At 29.2% G+C, this 27,193-nt stretch overlaps 1 protein-coding gene and 1 long non-coding RNA gene across 11 annotated transcripts in view; one reads left to right on the top strand and one right to left on the bottom strand.

Moving 5' to 3' along the window:
• The window catches only part of LOC145242626 (uncharacterized), a 377,218-nt gene that overhangs the window by 248,091 nt on the left and 101,934 nt on the right, over positions 1–27,193 (bottom strand). The gene's annotated exons all lie outside the window — the stretch shown is intronic.
• The window catches only part of LOC145242628 (uncharacterized), a 109,289-nt gene that overhangs the window by 4,043 nt on the left and 78,053 nt on the right, over positions 1–27,193 (top strand). For both annotated transcript variants that reach the window (XR_013862782.1, XR_013862781.1), the window contains exon 2: positions 5,617–5,663. This is a non-coding gene — a long non-coding RNA (uncharacterized LOC145242628). The remainder of the gene's footprint in view (positions 1–5,616; positions 5,664–27,193) is intronic.

Here is a 27,193-nt window from a genome sequence, read left to right as displayed (position 1 = left end):
TTATATTTAATTAAAAAAAATAGCAATAAACACTTAAAATTTTTATTTTACAAAATAAAAATTAAAGACTTTTATCTACAATGAAAATGTATGTTGTGATAAGATTTATAAAGTTTGTTTTCTTTTATAAATTTAGGCTTTTTTCTGTAAAGAAAATGTTCAAATATTTGTAAATACATGTTTTATAAGTTTTCATAAATGATTAAACAGATGTATCTGTTGTTTTTTGTCAATAAATTTGGCCATACTTAAAGTTTTATCAGCAAACAACCAGTCAGGCACATAAAAAAAAGGATTTAATATTTCTGAATATGAGACAACAGGACCTGTGCTTCTATATTGCAATATAGTGAGATTCATGTCACTATGATCTGTTTAATATGCAAAGTGTTATATTCATTTGTTTATTAAAAATATATTTTTTGTTCAAATTCAAAACGGAAATGTTTGCAATTTTATTATTAAACATTTAACATTTTATAAGTTTTGTCTTCAAATCTTGATTTTTGTCTAATTTAAAAAAAGATTCTCATATGTGAAATAAGAACTACATTTTTTTTAGATGTTTTTTATAATAGTGGTGATCGGTAACTTTAAATTGCCAATCTGTAATAAACCACATTTATTTTGAGGTGGTGAGAGGATAGACAAAATAGGATTAAGGTAGAAATTGGAAGAAGTTAGAGACGAACATAAAACCAATTACAATCTGTTTAACTCTTGTAAATCTTGTAAAAAAAAAATGAGCAAAATAGAAAAAATAAAAACACAGAATTTATTAAACTTGTAAAAAGAATTAAGGAAAATTTGACTCCTTATTTGAGTAATGAATGATTTATGCATAACACAACTAAAATCTAAAACTTATCATTTATGTTGGGCATTCATCTTTTTTGAATGTTCCAATCTATATTACATTATTTTTGCTTTTATTAAATACAAATTGTGCATTTCTTTTGATTTTGCATCTTTAGTATTTCTGGGATTTCTTCTTTGAAGTGTATTTAAAATACTTTTTAAGGGGAAAAATATACAATATATTTGTATTCAACATTAATAAAACAATGTAAAAAAATGCATAGGCCACATACAGAAACAATCCAGACTACTAGCAATAAAGAAGCATTCCTATCTTTCTATATTCTTACTGACAGTAATACTATCCTAACCTGATATACACTGCCAAATGAGTTTAGATCCTAAGGATACAAACTAAATGTATATGTTGCACATTTAAAATGAGCAGAAAACTTATATACATGTAAAATAAAGTTTTCTTTCAGTCGTAATGTAAGAGCACTTACATGGATGGTCTATAGTAAAGTAAGGGTTGCATAATCTAGTTATTTCAGGGTTTTCTTCATTTAAACTCATTGCAAAATCAAGGCTTCAGGATCTAGGCCACCTTACTATTTAATACACATCTAGAGGGAAGATATATGAATTCATAGGTTTCCCCAAGCATATTAATGAAAGTAACCTCAACACATTTGCTTTTATGCTTGCATAACACAGCAACTGTGTGAAAATTAGAATTCATTTTATTTTCATTCATTTACTTCCTTTCTTTTATTACTATACTAGCGAGGGGTACCCGGCGTTGCCCGGGTGTTTTTGGGGTATGTGAAAAAAAGCCGAAGCGTTGACGACGTGCAGTTGGAAAATAGTTTGAAAACAAACAGGTGCGTGTTTTTGATTGATGTGACGGCAATAGGTATTCAGCAGTTATTTTGTGCGGGACAGTTTTGAATAAATGGGTTTGTTTGTTTTTAAAAACCCACTCCCTACAGTCTGATATGACGAAGTCGACATTGACCAAACTGGCTCTGGGCCTGTGATTAGAGTCGAGGTTCGCTTTTTTTATACCGAAAAGGGAATGTAACGCGTGCCGATACGGGAAATGTGGAATAATTATTAAGGTTTGAAAGTGAATAAAATTAAATAGAGAGGCGAGCTCCGTGGATAATTCGCATATATTACAATTTATAGATGATATAAAAAGTTTTAAAAAGTTGTGAAGCGAGCAAGCGCTTGTTTGAAAGAAGTCTTTCGTGGACATTGAAGAAAAGCGAACATACATACATACATACATACATTTTCGCTTTTATATTTATATATAACATTGTTTAAGCATGAAAGTTATTAACAAGTGAAGTTTAAAAATAAGCCTGGAAAATATATGCAATGTTAAGCTCTTGCTATACAGAGTTTTAGACCGATGAAGATGATCTAGTCAGAAACAAGTTATAGAAAAAAAATCGATTCATAGTTAAAACAGGTTCACATGGTTGCATGATAGACGTCTTCACATATAATAATCTAACTTTCCAAGAAATAGAGAAAGGTATCAAGACCAGCCTGCTAACACTGTCCCCAGGATTGGTTGGTTGGTTGTTTTACGGCATATCAACCCTTTTCAGGTTATTTAATGCTGAATTCAAAGATTTTGAAGAAAATTTCTTAATAGAATATATTTGTTGTATTCAAGTCGGTTTCTATTTAACCTATAGTTGGAACCCTAACAGGTACTACCACTCTGGGTCAGAGTGGATCTGGGAGCAATGGCAATTAAAGAGTGGCTCCACACTCCCCAAAGCCTGCAAGCTGGGGCCTCACCACTGGATATAGTTTAAGGTCATATCCAGGACCGATGTCCCCAGGAAGTTATAATATTTAGATGGAAATGTATTACAAATAAAAAAATATACAATAATCATTTATTCATCAGTTTTTTTTTTTTGCTTTTTTTTTTTTTTTTTAAATTGGTATGTAATCTTATGGAAGTATTTAAATGTTATTCTTTGAAAAATATGTAATCTTTATTTGATAGATTTTAAATGACTAAGATTTCTACTGGCAACAATGCTGAACTGATCAATCTATAAAAAGAAAAATGTTTGGATGTTTGTTTGATGGTTATAGAAATGGATATTTTGTTTCAATAAAAGGATTTTTAAAGAAATTTCATGACAGCATTCAAATTTTCATCCGTTTCCATCTAATATCATTAGAGTAATTATTGATTCTACTTATCGCTTACTGTGGATAAACTTAAAAACAAAAAAATATACTAAGATCAAACAACTTTTATAAGGAAACTAATCGTTGTATATTGTATTACAAGTTTTGTTAGAAAAAATAGAATTAAGTACCTGTTCATGCTAGAGATTTACAACCAACAAAGACAAAGTCTTAATTTTAAAAATTAAAAAGAAGATAAAAATGGTAGCAGGAGTATACAAGGGTAATCATTCTTTTCTGGGTAACATCGGCAATGCCAGCTTGGTTATAATTAAACGATTATTTAATTTTTTTTTTTTTTGCTTAGTACAAACATCATTTTTGTAAGTTATGGTTATGTGTATAGTTTATGCACAAATTAGCAACAATAGTCTTAAAACGAGATTCAAATAATTTCTGTATGAAAATACAAATGAAAACATTGTATTTATTATATCTAAAAGTTTTTGAGATAAGGATTAAAAATTGAGATAGCTTGGACTACTATTCTCATCTTGGTCATTATATTCACGTTTCAGTTGATTTAAGCTCTGAACTCCAGGTACATATTTTCAAATTTAAGAATCTAGACAGAACATCATACTGAACAATTTATTTCATCCACAAGAGTGGATTTTCCCCATTTCATCATTCATGACAGAGTAGAAATGTTTACTTATGATTTTCTTAGTTATTAACATTAAAAATAAAGATTGAACCTTCCACCTCCATAAGACGATCACTTAGAACTAATTGTTAAATGAGTTCATGCCTTCAAGGTTACATCAGTTGAAATGTAAATAAAAGAAGCAAGGAGAGAATAGTCATGCAAATAATGTTGAAACATTGTCTTTTGACTAAAGTAATTTAAGGATATAAAAAATAAAAGGTAATTTTAGAACGAAATTAATATATAAGGGAATAAAAATTAAGGAATTTCCTAATTTCCTTCAAAAGTTTATTTACATATGATTTAAGAGTGACATGTTGATTCAGTCAATGCTTATAAGTAGATAAAGGGGATCAAGGCAAACAACACCATTAGGTTAAACAAAAACCTATTTCTTCTTGACATTTTTTAAAATACTTTTCAAAATATATAGAATATAGCCTAAAAAGTCAGTTGTAGTAACTATGCTAATTCCTAAATAATAAAATCTGAACGTCTTTTGTTCTTTTTTTTTGTACAAAAAGTTTCTTGACAAAGCTATCAAAATATACTTTAAGCAAATAGTTTACAAAAGGTAAGTTTAATCTGCTGCATTTCCATAATTAAAAACCAATAGTTTCCTATTCTCTATATTTTAAAGATATTACTTTGACATTAAGTAATACTATATATCAGTAACAGATTTTAAATTGTTTTCTGGTTAATATGAGATTGATTTCAAATTAACTGTTTCTAGCTATTTGTACATTGAACCATTTAGAGTTATCTCCCTTTCAACATGACAATTTCCATTGTTCTGGCTATGAAAATGAATTTTCTGTAAATACTTTTTCTAATTTGTTACAGAAAACAAAACTACGAGGTGCCTTAAATAATTTATGAACTTTTTTTGTATAGACACTTTTATTGATAGTACACACATGAAACTCTTATTCCATTCAAAGTAATCTCCTCCAGCTGCAATGCACTTGTTGTACTGTTCCAATAACTTTTGGAAGACCCCATGGAAGTCCTCTTGTGTGAGTGTGTCAATAAATCTCATTGTAGCCTCTTTCATCTCTTCAATTGTCTCATAATGACAGCCTGTAATGTTTTCCTTGAGCTTAGGGAATAATCAAAAGTCACGGAGAACAAGTCTGGACTATAGGAAGGGTGAGGAACTGTCTTGATGCCCATCTTGGTCGAATAGTCTGATCTTCTGAGGACACTTGGGAGAAACTTCACACAAATCTGCATCTTCAGTTCTTTGTGATTAATTGTGTGTACTACAGACATCAAACTGTGCAATTATTGTCTCTATAGACACACAACAGTCCTTACCCATGAAATGCTTTATGTGGCTAAGCAACACTGATGTTCTGACTTCCTTACTACACATACATCTCTCAGAGACTCCCCGCCTTCCTTGAATTTCTTATGCCACTCAAAAACTGATGCTAGATTTATGCAAGATGGTCCTAAAGCAATCTGAAGCATTCGATATGTTCCTGTGGCATTTTTCCAAGTTTAAAACAGAATTTTATTGCATATCATTCTTCTAAAGTGTCTTCATATCCAGATTGCATTTTTGATATTCATCAGCTGCGACAATCAGGCTTTGATAGGTTGTATTATAATTCCTGATGTAGCTGTTCATTTAAACCTGAATATAACATATAAAATGGTTGATCATCTCATAATATGTATAGCCGTAACATACTGAATTTTCAAAAGTCTACTTCAATTTTAAATGCCTGTACAAAAAAATTTGGAAACTTATTGAAGACACATCATAGCTTTTCCTACATTTTATTATAAAAACTGTTTATGCCTTTGAATTTTTTTGAAAATGTAGAACAAAGTTGTTGTTTTTTTTTTTACCCCCCCCCCCCCCAAAAAAAAAAAAGTTATTTTGTTAGTATGAACTGAAAAATAAAAAAATTATTAAACAATATTTTCATTTTCAGGGTGAAGTAAAGAACAAATAATTCCAAATCAGAAAAAAGAATTACAGGTAAGATGAAACTATGATTTCATTTTAATTTGGAAATTTCAACCACAAATGCAAATGGTCAATATTAATGATTGAAGTTTATCAGATTTAATTTTTTTTTTATATAAAATGTAAATTTCTAATAATTTAACACAAACTGAAATAGATCCCACAGAAAAATTTTGTGATAAAGAAACATTCCTTGGACTCTTTAATAACTGAAAGGGAGTCAGAAAACAAAACCCTCCCAAAGCATCACAACAGGATCAACTGAAATTAGAAAAAAGTTTAGCTCTCATTCAGGTTATCAAAATTAGTTCCAATGTTTGAGAATGTGCATAATTTTGTTTTTAACAATGGCTTAAAATGTTCTTTCATAGACCGGTTGCATGTTCCTTTATAGACCGCTTCAAAATTTTCAATAAATAAAACCCACAATTTTTCAAATCAATACAAAAACAAAAACATTGCTCTATGGTGAAAACTGAAAATACAATTTTGCATAATTGAACGAATGAGCTTGAAAAAGTTCATTTTAAAAATAAGGCTCTTCTTAGGCATGTATGGGGGTTAACGACAAACCAGTTCTCCAACTTTAAGAATCAGAATAATCTTTATTTAAATTGGACTAAATTACATTAAAAACATGATTATGGTGTGATTCTCATTCACAAAAAAAAAGGTAAATATGATCCACCTGACAATCTGCAGTATTCATTAAAAAATTATGTTTTGTAATTGAAAAGTAATTAACTTGCTTAATTTTTTTTTTTTTTACTCAGTGAAAAGCAAATATGCAAAATAGTTATGCGCATAACAAAAATGTACCACTATATTTAAGGACTACTTTAAACATTAGTGGAGAAGAGTTGTGTAAGTTCATTTATTTCTATTTTAATTAAATGTTTTCTGGCCAAATTTCTCATTTCTGTTGTAAAATACAAGTATATAATTACTTTGCAATCTAATATGAAGCAGGAAATAAATTTAGAATTTTTTGGTTTCTATTTGAAGAATTTTTAGGCGAAACAGTTATCTCCTAAACCTAAAGAGAGAAAAGATATTTTTGATTTAGAAAAGTCAACATAAGTTTGATAATTTCAATTTTCTTTCAAGTCATAAAATGGTCAAGTAATATACACTTAGTCATAATTACATAAACTATACGCTTAAAACATCCCTTAATACTCACACATAACACATATCAGTCAATGACTAAAGCAGTTTTCTAAAGTGTATTGAATGCTATACACATTCTTTATGATTGAACTTTCTCAACAAAAAATAATTAATTGCTGAATATTACTTGGAAGCAACAAATAAGGATGACTGGTAGGCTGCTCCAAAACAAAGACACATGCTAACTACATAGATGAGCCTTCTCTATCTCTCCTACAATTATCTACTGTCCTTGTTCTACAATGCCAGTAAAGCAGGAGCAAAGTCACCTTTTTTTCTGCTCAATTCATTCAATGACTACTGTTGAATTCAGGTAAGAGTCTATAGTTAAAATTGTTATTCATCACATGAATAGAATGCCAAAATAGTTTGAACCAACAAATCAGTACAGCTGGTAGGATCCTCTACATCAGTTCAGGTCAGTCAGTATTGAGTGAATAGAATACAGATATGAAGTTAGACATGCATTAATCATTGACACTAGGTAGAAATATGTATCTCATATTATTATTATTATTATAACTTAGTAATTTGTATAGCAAGTAAGATCAAGTTTAAAAACATTTTAGAATTTTCAAATTTTATTTTAATTTACTCGATTAAATTCTATTTACTCAAGCTGAATATTAATAGTAATTACTTTTGGGAAAGCTGTCAGAGACAGAGTTACTTGGTTTCAAGAACAAATAGCTAAGTTACTATGGAAAAAAAGAAAAGAGTGACAAAGATAGGAAAGAAAATTTAAAATAGGTAATGAAAAAGAAAAAAGAAGAACATTAGATCTGATTGTTACAATAGCAAAACACTTAAGATTTAAATGTATAAAACATAAAATTGGAATAGCAATACGCATAGGAAAAAAAGTCTGTTTTTTGTTTCATCTGACTTATAAAATATGTTATTGGCATTGTTGTTTTAACAATTGTTTTGACATAAATAAATCTATACTTTGAACTAATATATATATATATATGACCCTTGGTAAAACCTAGCAAGATATAGCATTGTACTGTACAACTAAAAAAAAAAAAAAATGACCTTTTTTATTTGATTTTTTGTTTGATATGACTAAAAAGTTAATCAGATACATCAAACAAAAATGATGCTCTAAAATATTTAAATGTTGATATTGTTTATCAATTAATTGAATTTTGCTCTGGTTTTATGTAGATAATTCTGTTTATATACATAATGTTTTGCTTAAAAAATCTAAAAAGTGCAATTTACTTGGAATGAATAACTTTAAGTTACCTTTTTATTGTTATTTTCCCCAATTAAAATCAATAAGTATTGACAATGTAGAATGTTATTTGCATAACAATTGTTGAAAATGAACACATGCTCTAAAAGTTAATCAAATTCTTATATGATTAAAAAAATCTTACACTATTGAAATATAGCAACCCTTCATAAGTGTAGGCAGGTGCTTAAAATACAAAGTTGTAGATTAACAGTTCGAATTTTCATGTCTTCATTCCAATCTAACAAAAGCATATAGCATGCAAAGTGAGGGTGGAAATCATAAGTATTTCTGAAAACTTACTAGGATTCAAAATATGATTAGAAATTCAAATCTGAAATATTTTATTACAAGTGCTACCTGTGATACCTTAAAAGTGAAAATTTTGTCCATAAAGTATCAAGCCATTTGATATTAGTAAAAATTAGTGTTACAGTTAGGGTAACAGTAATTTGTTCACATTTCTAGCATTTGCTCTATCTGATAAATCAATGAAGTTCCCTTTCAAAACTGCTACATTCTATTTAATTTTGTTGAGTGTTTCATTAGGATTTTAGAAAAAGCTAATATTTGTGAGAAATCAAACCTGGTAGGATTTTAAATAGTTGAAAAACTTTTGTGGTTAAGCAATTATACAGTACGCACCAATATAGTCATCCAATAGAATCATATTGCTAACAGAATATTCAGATTGTTGATACATATGCAATAAAATAGTTTATTTGTACAATTTGGACTTCAACTCAACAATCAATTTGTGTGGGCTTCCTCCTCCTTGGCTTGCACCTTATCTCAGACCATTAATGTAGTATTTGTCATGAAAATGTTTGAGATTAGTTTACAAGAAGCAACTCAAATGCTGAAGAGGCCAACAGTCGACTTGTTGTCGGGTTGACATATGGTTCTGTTTAGTCTTAGGTTCATTCTCCAAGGCTTTGAAAAGGAGCTAGTTTATTGCTAAATATCTGAGGTGCCTCTACCAAGAAATGCTGACAGGACTGTTGAAGCATTTTTTTGACTAGAATGCATTTCTAGTGCACTAGTTTTTCAAAATCATACTTGACCTTGTGTCTAATCTCTCCTGGAGAGGAGATAGATAAACACTGATGGGTTGTCAAATCACAGTATGTTAATTCTAAATTTACTTATTTTCGTCTCCTCAATTTTAATCATGCAGTTTCAACTTTAATTGAAAAAGAGGATTATGCACAGAATTCTACAAGAAAGCTCATCTATTATAACAAAGTTCATGTGATGACAATTAAGATAGAGAAGAATCGAAACGACACGAGAAAAATAATTTTCCCAAATGAGAGAATATCAAAGTTCAATTTAAAGGATGTTTCTACAATGAATTATGTCATAAATAGTGACTGGTAAGTGAAGAAATAATATGTGTAAATAAAGAGCAGTGAGAATGATACAAAGACAAAAAGATATGCAATGAACACAAAGAGAAGAATTAAAATAAAAAGTTGACAGAAGAATTCTTTTACATGTATCTATATGACTTCACTAAATGTCTTTAAAAATACTCCATATCAAAAATGAAATTGAAATTATTAAATAATGGATTAAGATAAAAGTATGCATCTTAAAATATTTGTTATTAATCCATTACAAATTAATAGTGACAAATTAAAAAGAGAGTACAAATATACAAGACAAACATCAGATCCCCCTTATCTTTTTAATCATAGCATGGCATAAAAAGTCAATCTTTTTTTTCATTCAGCACATTTATCTGAAATACAATATATTGTTTAACTAAAATAAAATATAACCTTTAACCTCCTTTTCGTCATTTTATTTTCATCACATTTGAATAACAATTGATTAAAGTAGATGTTGAAATAGTTCCTTTATAACATTGAAAATTAAATCTATTCAATAAATGCAAAATTCAACATTTGATAAAATATGAATATAAGATTTAAATGTCAAGATTTACTTTGTGCACTATTTTAAATAAGCCCAACCTCAGCATCCAAATTTATAAAGCCATTTAGAAGAGAAGGCCCAGAGCAGGCTGAAGGCGTTACTATGAAAAAATGGTTATGGGGAGAAACCTGTAACGCTCAGTCAGCTCATGATGGTCTCCCAGTGTGAAGTCTCATTAATAAACTCTGATGGTTAAATAAGTTCCGTGTGGTGGGATCAATTACTGCACTCATCCTCACAATAAGTAGTTGAAATATAAATTTGTCAATAAGATCAGCATATTTTATTGGCTTGCAGTCCTGATTACATTGCTACATGTCCAGGGATTGTTGACCGCCAATTCAGTTATTGATGAAGGTGCAAAGTATCAATAAAATATATATATATATATATATATATATGACTTGTTTGAAAAAGAAAACACCATCAGGCCATTGGGATGTTTCTCATCCCCTATTGGAGGCAACCAGTTAAACAAAGCTAGGAATGTTCAGAGCCCATTGATGACAGTATTAAAAGTGCAGTATCAAGAGAATCTGTTAGCACTTCACATGATAGCATGTAGAGAGCATACACACATCAACTGATCACATCATGATCTGTATATGTTACACACTCTGAAATCTGTGTGCAAGGCTTCATAACGATTGATAACGTCGGTGCTGTTAGTCATGCACAATTGTGTAGCAAACTTTCAACTTGAAGACACACCAAAAAAATGTTCATAGGGGGATATTCTTAGAGATTCAACTCTAAACTTCATCCTGATTGTGTCCCAATTTTTTTGTCTCCCACTTTACTTCAATACAGCAGATATGTCATGGATCAGGTGGTTGAGAGAAAATGCAGATGCTTTATGTAAATTACACTCAACCACATCTGGACTGGTGAAGGTAAAGGTCAACAATGTGACATCAGTTCATGAACTCAGTTGTGGCCATTGCATCCAGCCCCTCCCCGATCCCGAGAAAAAAATAAACCTTAACAGATATTCTACAATCTTTACTACATTGGGAAAAAAAAACTTTAAATCAGAATAGAACCAAATTAAAACATATCTTAGATAAATAAAGAACTTAATATCCATATGATAGCGCCCTATCAATAATAATGAGATGTACTTATTTTCACAGTATCACTGATCATTAGAAGTGTCTCAAATTGCAAAGCTTACGTAAATATATATATATATATATATATATATATATATATAATTTAAAGGAGATTAGAATAATAGTCTAAAGAGCTAAGTGTATTTTAATGTAATAGTGAAATTACTAGTTTAATTAAAATACAGGAAATGCTCGTTGTAATTTAGATATATAATAAGCTCGATAGTTAAATGTCCTAGAGCTAATTCAATATTAAGTAATGTGATTTATAAATTATAAATTTTTTTAAAATTTTTAAATTATAAATCACATTACTTTATATATATATATATATTTATACACACACACACACACACACATGTATTGGTTTAAAAAAATATGTAATGAATTGATTAAGAGAAAGAGAGTTTAACATAATTCCCAAAAGAAATTCAAATTACAAAGTGCACAGGTTACTGGAGTTTGTTATCTAATGGATTTTCTCAGCTTAGATATCCAATTGTTTTTGTTGTTCACAAGACTACAATTGCAAAACCTCAAAATCTTTGAATAAGACAAACTGGTTTACAATAGAAACATATTCTAGAGTTTTTGTTTTACTCTCAAATGCCTGCTTTAAAACTCCAAAAACAAATTAGAGATAATAAACAATAAACAGACTTTTGAAGTTATAAATCTTGTTGAGTGGAAGGAAAAATGTAGCATAGTTTAGACACTATAAGTTATTTTTGTCCATTCCCCCAGCTCTTCTTCCAGTAGCAATTGACGAAATTTTGTGCTAAATATTCAAGGAAACATACTAATTGCAAAGTTGTGATATGTATATATGCCTTCGTCATGATTTAGTACAATGATAAAGGTTGATGCAATGATTCAAAACAATGACATCAGTTGGCAAATGTGTGCGAGAAGAATAAACAACGTTAATGGTTCCTATGTATTTGCTTGATAATGTAACAGAAATGTATCTCAATAATAGAATCAATTCTAAAGGGGTTTTGAATTGATTAGAAAAAAAATAAATTATTCCATAAAACATACCTTTTGAAGTCAACCTGATGTTTTACAGTATACCAACCTCTTTTTGGTTATTTACTCCTGAAACAATATCTACTGTCAATGTTTACTTGTATATGATTAGTTGAAAAGAAGTCACTTTTTTCTAAGTTGGAAGTAGTGAATTTCCACTTTACCAAGTATATTTGTACACAATAGGATTTAAACTTGTCATAGTTGAATCCATAGTTTGTGACAATATTTATTACATTTCTTTTACTTTGAACACGAATTTCATGTAATAAAATATACAATAGTGATTATTCTTTGTAATGATTGAAAACCTTTAATACTGAAGAATAAAATTATCACCTTTTAAAAGAATTTAAGTTTTTATTAGTTTTCATTTCATTAGCTAAAATAGTTATTTCTATAGATGCAAATTAGACGATTTATTTATTTTTTTTTTTACATAGTATGACAGCTCTAGCCTTTGACAAATTTTGATGTTTGAAAAAAATTAAAACAAAATCATTTGAAGTTAATATTTCATTTCCATTAAGATAATTCTATATTGACTATTTTTTTTTTTTTTTTACTAAAATGATGTAATATATTTTGAATGTGTTGTAAGAATTTTTGCTTAGTCACATGTAGTTGAACATTATTCTGATATCATTTAATACACTCTGGGTAGTTTTAATTGATTTTGACAATACTACTTGTAATTGTTTTAATGAAAGAGGAATCACTTTTGCTTATGCTACAGTATTGCATCATGTTGTAAATTACCCATTTTTCACTGTACAACTTTTTGTTTATTTAATTAGTAAATTGCACACATTCATTTGGTATAGTGGGATTTTCTCTCCAAAATATTATCTATATGCAAATATATTTCTTTATTATTATGCCTCTTTGAATATCTCATACATCCCTCCAGTAAAATAGTTCAACCTAAAGATTCTAATCTATTTTTATAATTTACATATTTTATTCCTTCTATTAGTTTAGCCACTTTTATGTGTATACCTTCCAGTTGTAATTGTCACAATTCTAATGTCTTGTATTTGGTGGCCATGATCTTATTAGAACATACAATAGTCTTACAATAATAGTTGCCTCCCTTGAAATAAAAGTTTACATCAATTACACCAAATTATGATTAGATCATATTTACTAATATATTCTCTAGATTTAGTTTGAACATAAGGAAAAGTTAAGTATTGCCTTCTACATGTTTATTTCATTGTTACACATCCCAACTATTTGATTTATAAAGCATCAAGAGTAAACTACAACTAAAAATACAAAATCAATTGATACAAGTGAGTTCTGTCCCCATAAAATGTATTTTTTTTTATTTTTCTATATTTTCTACTGCTAAATTACAACTACATAAATAAAAAATTATCTAAAAAATATGAATTTGATTCAAAATTTCCTAAAACATACTTTTATTATCTTCTTTGAATGTATTTCTTAATTTAAAAAAAGTAAAGTTTTGTTTGTGCAATGTTAATATTTAATTTCATAATATAGAAAACCGTTTTTAAGAAATCTTTCTTAAATAACAATACATGCATATATCCTGATAGGTATGGTAATAGAATCATTAAAAGAATTTCATTGTGAAAATTGTTTCTTATATATAGTTCAACATATGTAACAGACGTTTAAGTGAATATGGTCTGATGATTGCCAACAATTACAAACTTGTATTTATGACAGCATTGACCCAGGGTGGGTTGAGCCGGTTTCAAATGAATTTGTTGCATCATGAGTCATGACAATCCATCCAGGTTTCTCTGTTGCTGACTCCTCAACGTACTTCAGCCATTTATGATTCCATAGTCACACACCTAAAATACAAAGGCTGGTCAAACTTCAGTTAACCATCCCTCTCTTTGTGCCATCCCAGTAGTGGTGTTGGAGCCATTGCCTTGTGAATAAAGTCAGTTGGCGGATGATGAATGGCATGCCCAAACCATTGGAGGCTCCTGATAAGTGCTTCCTCAAGTATAGGAAGCTTACCATAGTGCCTGGATTGTGGCGTTTGGGATGCGACCAGAGATACAAATCCTGAAAACGCACTGAGGACAATCTTAATCAAAGAATTCCACCAAGATATTTGAAATCATCAATCTTTTGACTACTTCCCTGTTAGGTTTGTAACGACTATGTGGAAGAGGGATGTCGGCAGAGGGAATCTTCGCTTTTGAGGTTTTCATTTTTATGCCAACTCGCAAAGTTGCATCCTTAATATCATCAAGTACAGTTTGAATATCACTTAATACTGCAACATCATTAGCGAAGTCTACATCGGTGATTGTCAAGTCCTGTCAACCTGTACACCCGGAACGCCAGTTAGTCCCTGCTTTAAGATCCAGTCAATGACATAGTTAAAAAGAACTAGTGAAAGACATTGAAGAAATCAGAAATCATAATCGTCACCGTAACAGCGGATGTTGGTTCGAGTATGTTCATAGTAAACTTTGACTAATCAATTACAATGATAGAAGCATAAAACATAAGAAAGCCCTAATAATACAATCAAGTTGAAAGCAAAAGAAATACTTTCGAATAAGTGAAAATGTACAGGATGAAAAAAAGAAAAGGTTATGAAGGGGTGATTCTTTTACATTTACTTAATTGGAAAGAAGAATACGTTGGGAAAATCTGCATGTATAAAATATGTACTTGCTGAAAGCAATGTGCAAATTTACTCAGATAAAAGCATTTAAATTAAGTAATAGCATTCCTACTAGAAAGGTCACAAGAAATAAAAGATTGTTATAATCAAGTTAAAATCAAAATGTCTCAAAAGTGTGTGGGGGGGTAGTAGTAATGAGACTTGGACTAAAACTAGGTTTTTTTTTAACTTTTTTTTTGTTTTGCATTTTATTTTGTTAGAAATTGTACAGTGCATTTCCCTGTCATCAAGAAAATCATGAATCAAAAAAAAAAATATTAGTTTCTATGAAAATAATAATTCTGATAAAAGAGTAATTTGTAAAAGGTAATCATTCTAATTCCAGAACTTCAAACAGCAGTGGATTCATAAAATGTTATGAAACAATGAATGAAAAAAAATGCTATTCCTTAGTAAGAATAATATGGTCAGATCATATAATTAATATTACTATGGTTTCAATAGCAAGTTAATTTACCAGTTACAAGGACTGCACGTTTTAACCGGCTTTTTTTATTGGAGGAGGGTGGTTCAAGAGAATTCATTTTGAAGTGTTACCTTCTTCGATATTGATCACCACTTGAAGCTAAAAGATTCAATCTGTCTACCAAAGGGGAGAAATAAAAAATGGATTCATATCTTTTCTAATTATATTAATACTAAAAGCAAATAGTGTTGAGGTATAGATGTGAACTCTGCTTAACAAGAAATCCATTCAATTCAGATTTATAATGCAGCAAAAGTTATGAAGTAAAATGATTTGATATTTGATAGGAGCAAAGTATAGTATCTGTTCTTCACTTCATCTTTACTGTTCTTGGTTAGTGAAGGAGAAGTAATTTTAGACTGTAGCAACTTTTATTTTTTGTTCATATTAAGAGTGCCCCTTTTTGGGGAACTGAATTTTCATAAAAATGACATGGGGAGGCAAGTAAATAGCAATAATTCAATAATAGTTTAGTGTGGCATTCTAACTGGTAAATTCTTCAACATTCAAAAAAATAACTTAATTTTCAAAAGAAATCATGACAGGTAAACAAAAACTTTTTTTCTTTTGTTATGCAAAAAGCCTTTCATTGTGCAGAAATAAAAACCAATAGCAGATAACATGTTCAAAATCCTTGAAAAAAAGTCTCAGATTTCAGGTTTGCAAGAGTGAAAAGATGAGCTTCAATTCATTGGCTTTCAAATACAAAATTTAGAAATAAAGTTGAAGACAGAAACACAGAAAACTAAACTTACCGATGCTTATTTTTTTTTTATTGTTGCCCATTGTACAAATCATGACAACTTTTGTAACAGTTTGTATAAAGAGAAAAGACTGCTATAGTAAAAGATTTAATTTCCATTCTAAAAATGAAAATCTGTTTGCAGCTATTTCATATTATAAAGTATGCTTTATCTACTGGAGTCTAATGAATAGCTATAAGATACATAAAGAAATAGTGCTAATTTCCTTTAAATTGTTGATATATTATGAAAAGCAACAAATTGTTAACAGTTTTAAAGATTTGAACTTTGACATTGTTAACATCGCTTTATGGCTCAAGCCAATGTTAAGTAACTTTGATTCTCAGTTAGATGAGAGTCACACCTCTCTCTCTCACACACACAAAGTGCTAATGAGGTGAACAGATGTTCATACAAGAAACATTACATAAGATTTTTTTAAGTTTGTGCAAAGTTTATATAAAATGTTTTCATTAATCTAAACTTGAAAAAGATAGGCAAATTGTATTTTTTTTTTCTAATCCAATGTGTAAAGTGACAGACAATCAGGCAAACAGCAGGCTTGTTTATTTGGTTAAATATCAAATGACAGCCAACTCATCAGAGAGAGCAGTAAGTTCCAGACAAAAAAAAAATACAGAGGAGAGCAAGGGGATAGAGCTTTGCCATTTTCTAGAGTTGACAAGTCACACAGACCTCAGACAGAAGCAGAGAATGAGAAGTATAGTTTTTAAACAAGCTGGTGGCAACATCAGGTGCATATCATTGACCTTATTTCTACTGGTGGGAGTGAGTGAGAATGAGGACAAGTAGAAAATGAGGAGAGGTGGGGATACGCTGTGTAGAGAGACAGAAAAACTAGGGTGAGGATAGGGAAAAGCCTAACGGTTTGAGAAAGAGGGTGCATGATATCATTATTGTTCAGAGGTAACTGAACTAGTGGCAAAAATATTACAGCAGCTTTACAAGGTGTGAACAATCGAAAGAATAGAGAAGAGAAATAGAAAATTAGAAATGATTCAATCAGATATCTGTTAAGTATTTTACATTCAAAAAGTTTTTAGTCATTTATACATAGAGAGAAATAATATATATATTCAAAATTAATAATATATGCTAGTAAAAAACAAAAAAAAAACTATTTACGTATAAACAGCCCCAATACTAACTATACAGAAGCATTGCCCTCTTCTGTATTTATAGTGACAACAGTATTATCTTAACACTAATCTATGGCCTCTAAAGAGGTTTGAATCTTTGGTTTATTAACTAAATTCACACATTGTGAATGAGAATGTGTATAAGCTGATTTTGCCACTGGAAAATTCACAAATTACCAAAGGGAACCAATTTATATTCGTCATGAAACATAAACAGTGGTCATAACCTTAAAACGTGAAATAGAAACGAAGTCATTCATGTAACTGTTTCTGAAATGTAATATAATTATATTATATATAGTCTCTTAAAACACATCTTTCTTTCATCTCTGGTCAGAGAAACCACTGGCTGCTGAATTTGGGTGATCTGAGTATTCAGGCTCAGGACTTATTGATTGATTGATTTGCTATATGAATAAGATAAACATGCTGTCTATCATTCTTTGCTGAATTTCAACAAATTTAAACAAGTAAAAATGTAAGGTAAATACAATACACACACAGAGACATACACACACACACACACACACACACACACACACACAGGGTGTCCATAAAGTCTGTGTGCATTAAAAAAAGTTATAACTTCATTGTAAATTTTTTTATAGGCTATTTCTATCGCAAGTGCAAATAAAGTTATAAATTTTTTAACTGCACAGACTTCATGGAGACCCTGTACGTACACAGACATGTTTTTGTATAGGAAAAAACTATCACAGCACTCAGAAAAATGACCAAAGTGTTTACATATGTGTTAGATAGCCACCTTCAAATTGTTAATGATTAAATTATCATGGTTATAATATTATCCATAATAAATCAGTAAATAAATAAACTATATATATATATATATATATATATATATATATACACACACATTTATAAATTGATTAAAATATTTTATGTAATGCATGAAAATTGGATTCTCATTACTAGACTACTGAAACAATGAGAATCCAATTTTCTGACAGAAGGCACCATTTCATTTATGGTTAGAAATTGATGAATCTGTTGACATAATTAAAAAGATAATTTACCAGTTGATATGTCATGTCAATGATAGTATAAAAATGCATCTATGAAATAGTCATTGTAATGTAAAACTAAATTATATTAGAAAACTTATGTAAGATATAGAGAAGATGGAGAAATTATATTGTTCCATCAACTATTCATGTATATATAATCATTAATTGTATGTATATACATATATGCATCACAGCAAAGTGTATCTTTGTCTTTGAAAGTAGTGTTAGTTGTGAAAAGATGACAACTACTTGTTAGAAAAATATCTTAGAAAATATTCATCTCCTGTTTGTCAAAGTACAAGGGAGATAACTCTGAGAAAACTATGCAAAAATTATGAATTAAAACTTGCTCATTTATTTCTTTGCTTTTAGAAATAAAAATATAAGTAATGATAAAAGAAACTTAACTGACAGTTTTATTATCTGTAACTATCTCAGTTATATAGGATAGTTTGTGAATAAACTGACATTTTTTTTATCAGTTTGTCAAACAACAAACTTCAAAATTCATAGGAGCAATATTCTACCTCTAGACTTCATATATTTATTTTTTAGGGGGTTCCCAAAGGAGCATTAAAGACCCACACTTCATTTGTTTTACCTCCGATTATAGGATTAAAATCAAATTACATTGGAACAAATTTTGAGAATCTTAAAACTTCCCGCTCTAACTTCACAAAATTAAAATCTATCTAAACTATTATTGCATGTTTTTTAATTGAATTGAAGCATTTTGATTTCTCATACATTTTTAAAGCAACCCCTGAAGGAGTATGAACCTATTGATAAATTTTGTTTAGTATATGTTTTAATGAGATTGTAACTATGAGTAATAAATTCTATTAAAAAAAAAAAAAATGAACATATTTTACTCATTCAAAGAAAAAAACTCTACAACATCCATTATAACAAGTTTATGTGAGCTTCAAAGTTAAATGTTTCTTCTGAGGCCATAACATCAGTTGTGTACTCTCTGTACACCTTTTAGTATATTAATATACTTAACAATTTTTAGTATATTAATATACTTAACAATTTTTAGTATATTAATATACTTAACAATCTTTTAGTATATTAATATACTTAACAATCTTTTAGTATATTAATATACTTAACAATCTTTTAGTATATTAATATACTTAACAATTTTTTAGTATATTAATATACTTAACAATTTTTTAGTATATTAATATACTTAACAATTTTTAGTATATTAATATACTTAACAATTTTTAGTATATTAATATACTTAACAATCTTTTAGTATATTAATATACTTAACAATTTTTTAGTATATTAATATACTTAACAATTTTTAGTATATTAATATACTTAACAATCTTTTAGTATATTAATATACTTAACAATTTTTAGTATATTAATATACTTAACAATTTTTTAGTATATTAATATACTTAACAATTTTTAGTATATTAATATACTTAACAATTTTTTAGTATATTAATATACTTAACAATTTTTTAGTATATTAATATACTTAACAATTTTTTAGTATATTAATATACTTAACAATTTTTTAGTATATTAATATACTTAACAATCTTTTAGTATATTAATATACTTAACAATTTTTAGTATATTAATATACTTAACAATCTTTTAGTATATTAATATACTTAACAATCTTTTAGTATATTAATATACTTAACAATCTTTTAGTATATTAATATACTTAACAATTTTTAGTATATTAATATACTTAACAATTTTTAGTATATTAATATACTTAACAATCTTTTAGTATATTAATATACTTAACAATCTTTTAGTATATTAATATACTTAACAATTTTTAGTATATTAATATACTTAACAATTTTTAGTATATTAATATACTTAACAATCTTTTAGTATATTAATATACTTAACAATTTTTAGTATATTAATATACTTAACAATTTTTAGTATATTAATATACTTAACAATTTTTAGTATATTAATATACTTAACAATTTTTAGTATATTAATATACTTAACAATTTTTAGTATATTAATATACTTAACAATTTTTAGTATATTAATATACTTAACAATTTTTAGTATATTAATATACTTAACAATTTTTAGTATATTAATATACTTAACAATTTTTAGTATATTAATATACTTAACAATTTGGGGGCTCTAATTTGAAAGGTTCCAAGTGTTTTTCATTGTTATGAACTCATTGTGGCTCAAGTATCCCTGCTATGATTTCTTTCCTGAAAGAAAAATGAGCTTAAAAAGAGAAATGAATAAAAATAATCATTTGTATTCAATATTATCCCCAATATAACAAAGAATCAATTGTCTCCAGTGTTTCTAAATGAAAGATACCACCTATCACAGATATAAATAAGGATGGAATCTTAAGATCCAACATCCATTGCTATTGATCAATTCATATATTTGGAAGAAAAAAATGTGGCTGCTATCAAAGGAAATAAACATTAATAAAAACAATAACCGCTTGGCATTTTGGTTAGGAACAAAATGTAATATCTGTTCTAATGCTTCAATTAGTTTATTCTGTCCTTGATCAGTGAAGGAGAAATCCTTCTAGACAGAGACAATTTTTATTTTTGTTCTAATCCAGAGTGCTCCCTTTTTTGGGGGGAGGAGGGGATTTCTCCACATTAAAACCAACCTTGTCTATCCTTGTGGGGAAACAAACAAACAAGAACAATATAGACAACATTGTAGACAATCATAGTGATCAGAGAGGATTTATACAATTGTTGTAGGTTTTAGAAATATCAAAGAATAAAATTGATTCAAAAAGTATTTTTTTTTTTTTTTAAATAAACTATCTTTTTACACCAATAAATTCATTGGTAATATTTTTTTTCATGCAAAGATTATTTTTAGTTTTATAATTTACTTAATAAAAAATTCCTACAAATAAGAAAAAATGCATAAAAACAAGTTTATGTGAGCTTCAAAGTTAAACTTTGCAACTTAAAATAGTCACTTTTCAGGAAATAATTTTACCATTGATTAAGGATTTAAAGACCACAATTGTAAATAATGTTGCAGTGTTTAAGCTTAAAAATACATCTAACTTATTTTATGCATTTTTTTTAAATTTTGTTTTTAACTAAATCAAAGTAAAAGCAAATTTTATACAAAAGGTTTTGTGATGAATTTATGGGGGAAAAAAATATTGTAATTTTAAAATAATATTTGAAATCAATTTTATTCTTTTATTATAAACTAACAAATATATGCTCTCTTTGGTCATATAGTTTTGCCAGACTGGAAGGATAATATTATGGTGAATATTGACCCCCAAAGGAGAGGGTAATGACTGATAGGATGATATCATGAAAACAGATTAGATAATACACACAACTTCACCTAAAAAAAAAAAAAAAAAAAAAAAAGAAGAAGAAGAAAGAACCAAGATTACCCCAACCACCATAAAAATAGAGGAGATAATTCCTGGAAGGATAACCTATGATAATAGAGCCAATATTACACCAAATGCTTCCATTAAAAGAAAAAGCAATAATAAAGTAAATAGTTTTTCTTTTCTTTTGTTTAAAAATGTCTTAAGATTATTTTTTTTATGATCTCTTGGCTAAGATCAAAATAGAGTAATTATTCTCATTTGCATATAGCATAAAAATTGGTGACAATGAAATTAAAAATGTATATTATATAATATTCATTTATTAACAGATACTTATGTGCAAAATAAGAACTCCCAAGGCTAATTGTTAAAAACCTCAACAATTAGCCTTGGGAGTTCTTATTTTGCACATAAGTATCTGTTAATAAATGAATATTATATAATATACATTTTTAATTTCAAGAGATCATAAAAAATAATGTTGCTACACTGTTATGAGTATGTTTTGATCAGCTAGTTACTGGTAACTAGCTGATCGAAACATACTCATAACAGTGTAGCAACATATTACTACTTATGTAAAAACAAATAAAGTGTATATCCTGCTCTACTTCGGTATTGAGCACTCTTGTATTAACCTTGTTAAACTTCATTGGTTATTTAACCTCTGGAAAACAATAATCTCAGATTATATATATTAGCAGGGAAACCCAACATTGTTTGGGATTGAATGAGGATCGACAAAAGTTTCACCGTCATTCTTTCATTGTCATTGAAATCAGTGAAATCGCCCATTTTTCAATTAAATTGATTGATTGTCTGCTCTAATTAGCCCCCCCCCCTGCAGTGTACCGGCAGGAAGCTTCACATGCCCCCCTGCAGTAACTTAATTGTAGCCTACACTACACTGCAGTGAATCTCCTGTTGATTTTATAAAATTATCTGTAAATAACGGCTTCACTTAAAATTTAAAATGCAAAAGTCAAGTATGGTTTAATTGTGCTCTAAAAAGAAACATTCATTTCAAACGCACCTCTGTCTTATCAAAGAACCAAATGTTAATTTTATGAAACTATTTTTACATAATCACTTGAATTAAAGTTAAATGTACAAAAGTCAAGTATCATGGTTCAATTGTGCTCTAAAAAGAAACATTCAATTCAAATGCACTCCTGTCTTATCAAAGAATCTACAGTTGAGTTTATAAGCTGGGCCTTTCTGCTAGTGCAGTGATAAAACTTCTAAAATGTACTTGTAATGTTAGACTGGATAAAAACGGAGATAAATTATTTATTCTTGGTGACTTTAATGCCAGAGTTGGGGCAGACCACTCAGCCTGAGTCAGAACTATTGGTAAAAATTGAGATGGCAAGTGTAACAGTAATGGATTGCTGCTGCTTAAGACCTATATCGCCGATGTTCTATTAATCACCAATACTGTGTTTTATCAATCAAATAGGAACAAAACCACCTGGATGCTCTCAAGATCCAAGCACTGGCATCTCATTGACTATATGTAATCACCAGAAAGACAGACAGGATGTTCTGATTACCAAGGCCATGTGTGGTACTAAGTGCTGGACGGACCACAGACTTGTTATCTCCAAGCTAAGACACAGCAATGTAACCAAGTGATGGCTTCAGGGAAATAAGATGAGCAAGTGCATCAACATCTCCAAACTAAAAGTGAAAGAAAATGCAACCCTCCTTGCGAATAATCTCAATGCAAGATTAGTTAAACTACAGTTTAGTCATTCTGATATTGAAGACGACTGAACAGCCTTTAAGGAAACTGTACAAATATCATTACTAGACTTCTCACAGGACACATCAGGATTGGTTTGATGAAAATGATGAGGAGATACAGAAACTACTCACAAAATAGTACAAGTGTCACAACATACTTCAGTAGGATCCAAGTTCTGCCTTAAAAAAGGAAGCATTTTCGAAAACCCGCAGTACTGTTCATACAAAACTGCACAAAATACAAGATAAATGGCTCAGTGATAACCGTCTGGAAATACAGAAATATGCAAATATGCATGACTCAAAGAGATTTTATGACTCCCTAAAACAATATATGGACCACAGGCTATTGGCTCTTCTCTGCTAAATGCTAATAAGACAAAACCGATAACAGAGTGAGACAATATTTTAGACAGGTGGGCAAGTCATATGTCACAAAATATACAGCTCTTTTACGGTGAGCTGTCCAAAGTAAAAAGGCCCACAGGAGGACAATGCACATTGTTCAAGAGCAATCTAAAAATCTCCCTCAAACAGTTCAGTTTGTATTCTAACTCATGGGGAAAAACTAACCCAAAACAGATGTTCCTAGCATGCCACAACCCACAATAGGGTTACAATTGCACGCAATGAAGAAAACAAGAGAAAGCGTGACATTAGAAAAGACAGAGCAGAAGAAAAAAAAAGACCCAACCATTTTTGAGTCCATAAGGAACAAACTCACACACACAAAATTCGTTTTATATAATAGTAGATTATATATATATATATATATATATATAAAATGAATTAGTACATAATTTTAAAAGTATACACAATATAAAACCATCTAATTGCTATCTAAATAATTTCTTTGAATTTGTTCGAATTTTCTCCAAAAGTTATTCACTGTAATGATGTTGACTGTAGTCATCTGGCTGTTATGATTGCCTCCTCATTTTGATGATATAATGTCAGTCTAAATAGAAATAAGAGAAAGAAGAAAAGTAAATAACAAGATCTTATGTATGACACAAGAAACTGGAATGTTGGAATTTGAATTATTCCAGTAATCATAGAAGTTTCTAGACTCATTAAAAGAACTTAAAAAAACGACTTGATGAGTATACCTGGTGAACCAAGTGAACTAAACACTTAAAAGAATGGTTAAAACCTCCAAAAGATCTCTCAGTGCTAGTCTCTGAAAAAATGGATAAATGTCTTGCAACTAGTAGGATGTCCACCCAAGAGAAAAGAAAATTAGAAAAAAGAGAGATGACATCAGAAATCAGGTCCTATACTTTGCTCCAGAACAAAAACAAAATTTGTTGCACTTTTATTCTTCTTGTTTTGCTTTCCAATTGAGCAAATACAGTTGCTCTCTTTAATAACTTAAGAAATAAATCCAACTTTTTTCTTAATGAATGTAGTTTAAGTAAAGAAAACAATTGAATTGCTCAAAATATCATTCATATTCAGAATGAAGCAGAATAAATTTATTTATAAGGAATCCATACATAAATATTTTAATATTATTAGTTTCTTGGTGAAGACATACAAGCAGAGTTTATTTGTTAATCATAAAATGTTAAAAACAACTTCTAAGAGATATTAAAAGACAACCTCAAAAAAGTTTCCATTTTAATATGAATTTGTTAAATAAGTATAAACTGTGGTCCACATGTGGTAATTTCATAAAATACTGCAATCTAACAAAGCAGACAAATTTGATATTTCTGGAAAGTAGATTAAATTTCTGATTAAATACAAAACAAAGGAAGTACAATATCTCATTTAGAACTAAAAATATATCAATATAAATTTCAGAATCATTTAAAAAAATTGCTATATTGTTCATTTTTCTTTAATTTCTAATAAATTGGAGTTTTTCAAAATATAGTTTGTCATGAATGCCTATTCATTTATTACGTTTTCTGTAACATATGCATCATAATCTATATAAATAAAACAGTAGATAATGAATATATGTGTGTGCATGTGTGTATAAATTTTTAACAGATACACTCTTAAACTACTGGTCACACAACACTAAAATTAACAGCAATTAGTAATTATACACCAAGGATTGCTTATGGTGAGTAAAATCTTTATTTGGATGGATGAATAACATATACAGAAATATGTCGATAAGTTGAAATGCAAAATGTTCATTTCAACTTGCCAAGGGACAAGATCACAGTGTAGTATCTGTTCTTCAGATGCTCCACTTCAATTTCTTGTTCTGTCAGTGGAGGAGAAATCCTTCACGACTGAGACAATTTTTATTTTTGTTCCTTTTCTCCACATTAAAAAACGACCCTGGTGTCTAACTATCCCGTGGGGAGGCATTGTAAATAGGAACATATGTGGATTAGTTTGTGCATGCATAAAATTAATCATATCTAAAAGTGGTTTAATTTTAAAACTTTATCTGTCTGTTGGGTTAACTCAAACAGTAGGTAACAAGACTGGAGTGCTAAATGTTTTGGTTTTGATTCTAGCTGATGGCACCCAAGTCATTTTTTTGTTTTTTACATTTGAAATCAGTACTATAGGTACAAGATAATATTCAATAGAGAATTGGCTCTATAATAATAAATATAAAATCTGCATAAATTAAAATATCTTTAAATGTATTTTATGATTAGCAAAATCCCCTTCCACTTCTAGTGTAATAGAATAAATAATTTAGAACTCATTTAGCATCACATTGGGGCATTATGGCCATTTTTGAAAAACTGGGGTTGGGGATAAAAAAAAAAAAATGATTGGATTTGAGGTAAAATTTAAAAAAAAAATTTCTTCTCAAATTTCACGCAGATGATGAATTCCTGACATGGATAAACTATATATATTCTGAATCCATTCTATTTGCTACAGATAAAAAAATCCAACGTATGCAGAAAATTTCGATTTTTCAATAAGGTCACCAAAAGCAAATTGAAATGTATATAGGCTATTAGAACTGATCCCAGAGATTTCTAACATTTCTCATTTATCATCTCCAATGAACCTAGGAATTCATGAAGAAAGCTTATTAACAGTACCACAAGAAGCCACAAGCACTTAATTTTAACCCCCATTTATCCTGATATTAGATCAGTCTTATTTTTAATTTTGGGGGGTCACTATGCCCAAATATGGAAATTTAACCCTAGACTCCCCAAAAATGGAAAACTCTTTGTACTTTGTACTGGATTGTATTTCTGCTTCCAAAAACTTTCTAATTAACCCTCATTGACTCCTTTAGTTCATTTCAAAACTGATTTTTAGTGGTTCCAGGCCATTATACCCAAGTATGGAAAGCTGGTCTTAGGCCCCTATAATTGAAAATAAAAGGAATGTTAATATTCTTAATCTAAACATTATTCTTGCTAATGAGAGCTTTTCAAAGAGCCAAAAACTATTGAAATCTGATCATTTTTACAGAAAGTTATGCTACACCACTATTTGTCAATGTGAGCCCACTCTGTGAGAAATTTACTAATGGTTTTGCCTGTTGAGTAATCAGGAGAATTTGAAAGTATGATGTTGTAATTTGACTCTCAAAGTCATACTGGTCCATCAAACATTGTTAACTACAAGTGGCTTCATTTGAACCCACGTGCGACTGCCTGGCCATCTTTTTTTTTTTAATAACCCAAGCTAGGCATATTGGAACTTGGATCTAAAGGGCTGCTATTTGGAATCATGTCTACAGGGGGTTGTAAGGAGTTAAGTAGCATGATGTCTATTAACATTGCATTTAAATTTCTGTATATTAGTAAAGTCAAGGGAGCAGGAAAGGGAGAGAGAATTCCAAAATTTAGCAGTTCAAGGGTAGAAACTATTACAGTAGAAGGTTTTCCAGGGGCCTTAACAGTGAAAATGTGGGATTTGCTGCTTGACGGGTTAGT

Source organism: Euprymna scolopes, chromosome 21, assembly GCF_053919585.1.
Source record: "Euprymna scolopes isolate OS-2025 chromosome 21, ASM5391958v1, whole genome shotgun sequence".
Classification (NCBI taxonomy): Eukaryota; Metazoa; Mollusca; class Cephalopoda; order Sepiida; family Sepiolidae; genus Euprymna; species Euprymna scolopes.
This window is presented reverse-complemented; position numbering and strand designations above follow the sequence as displayed.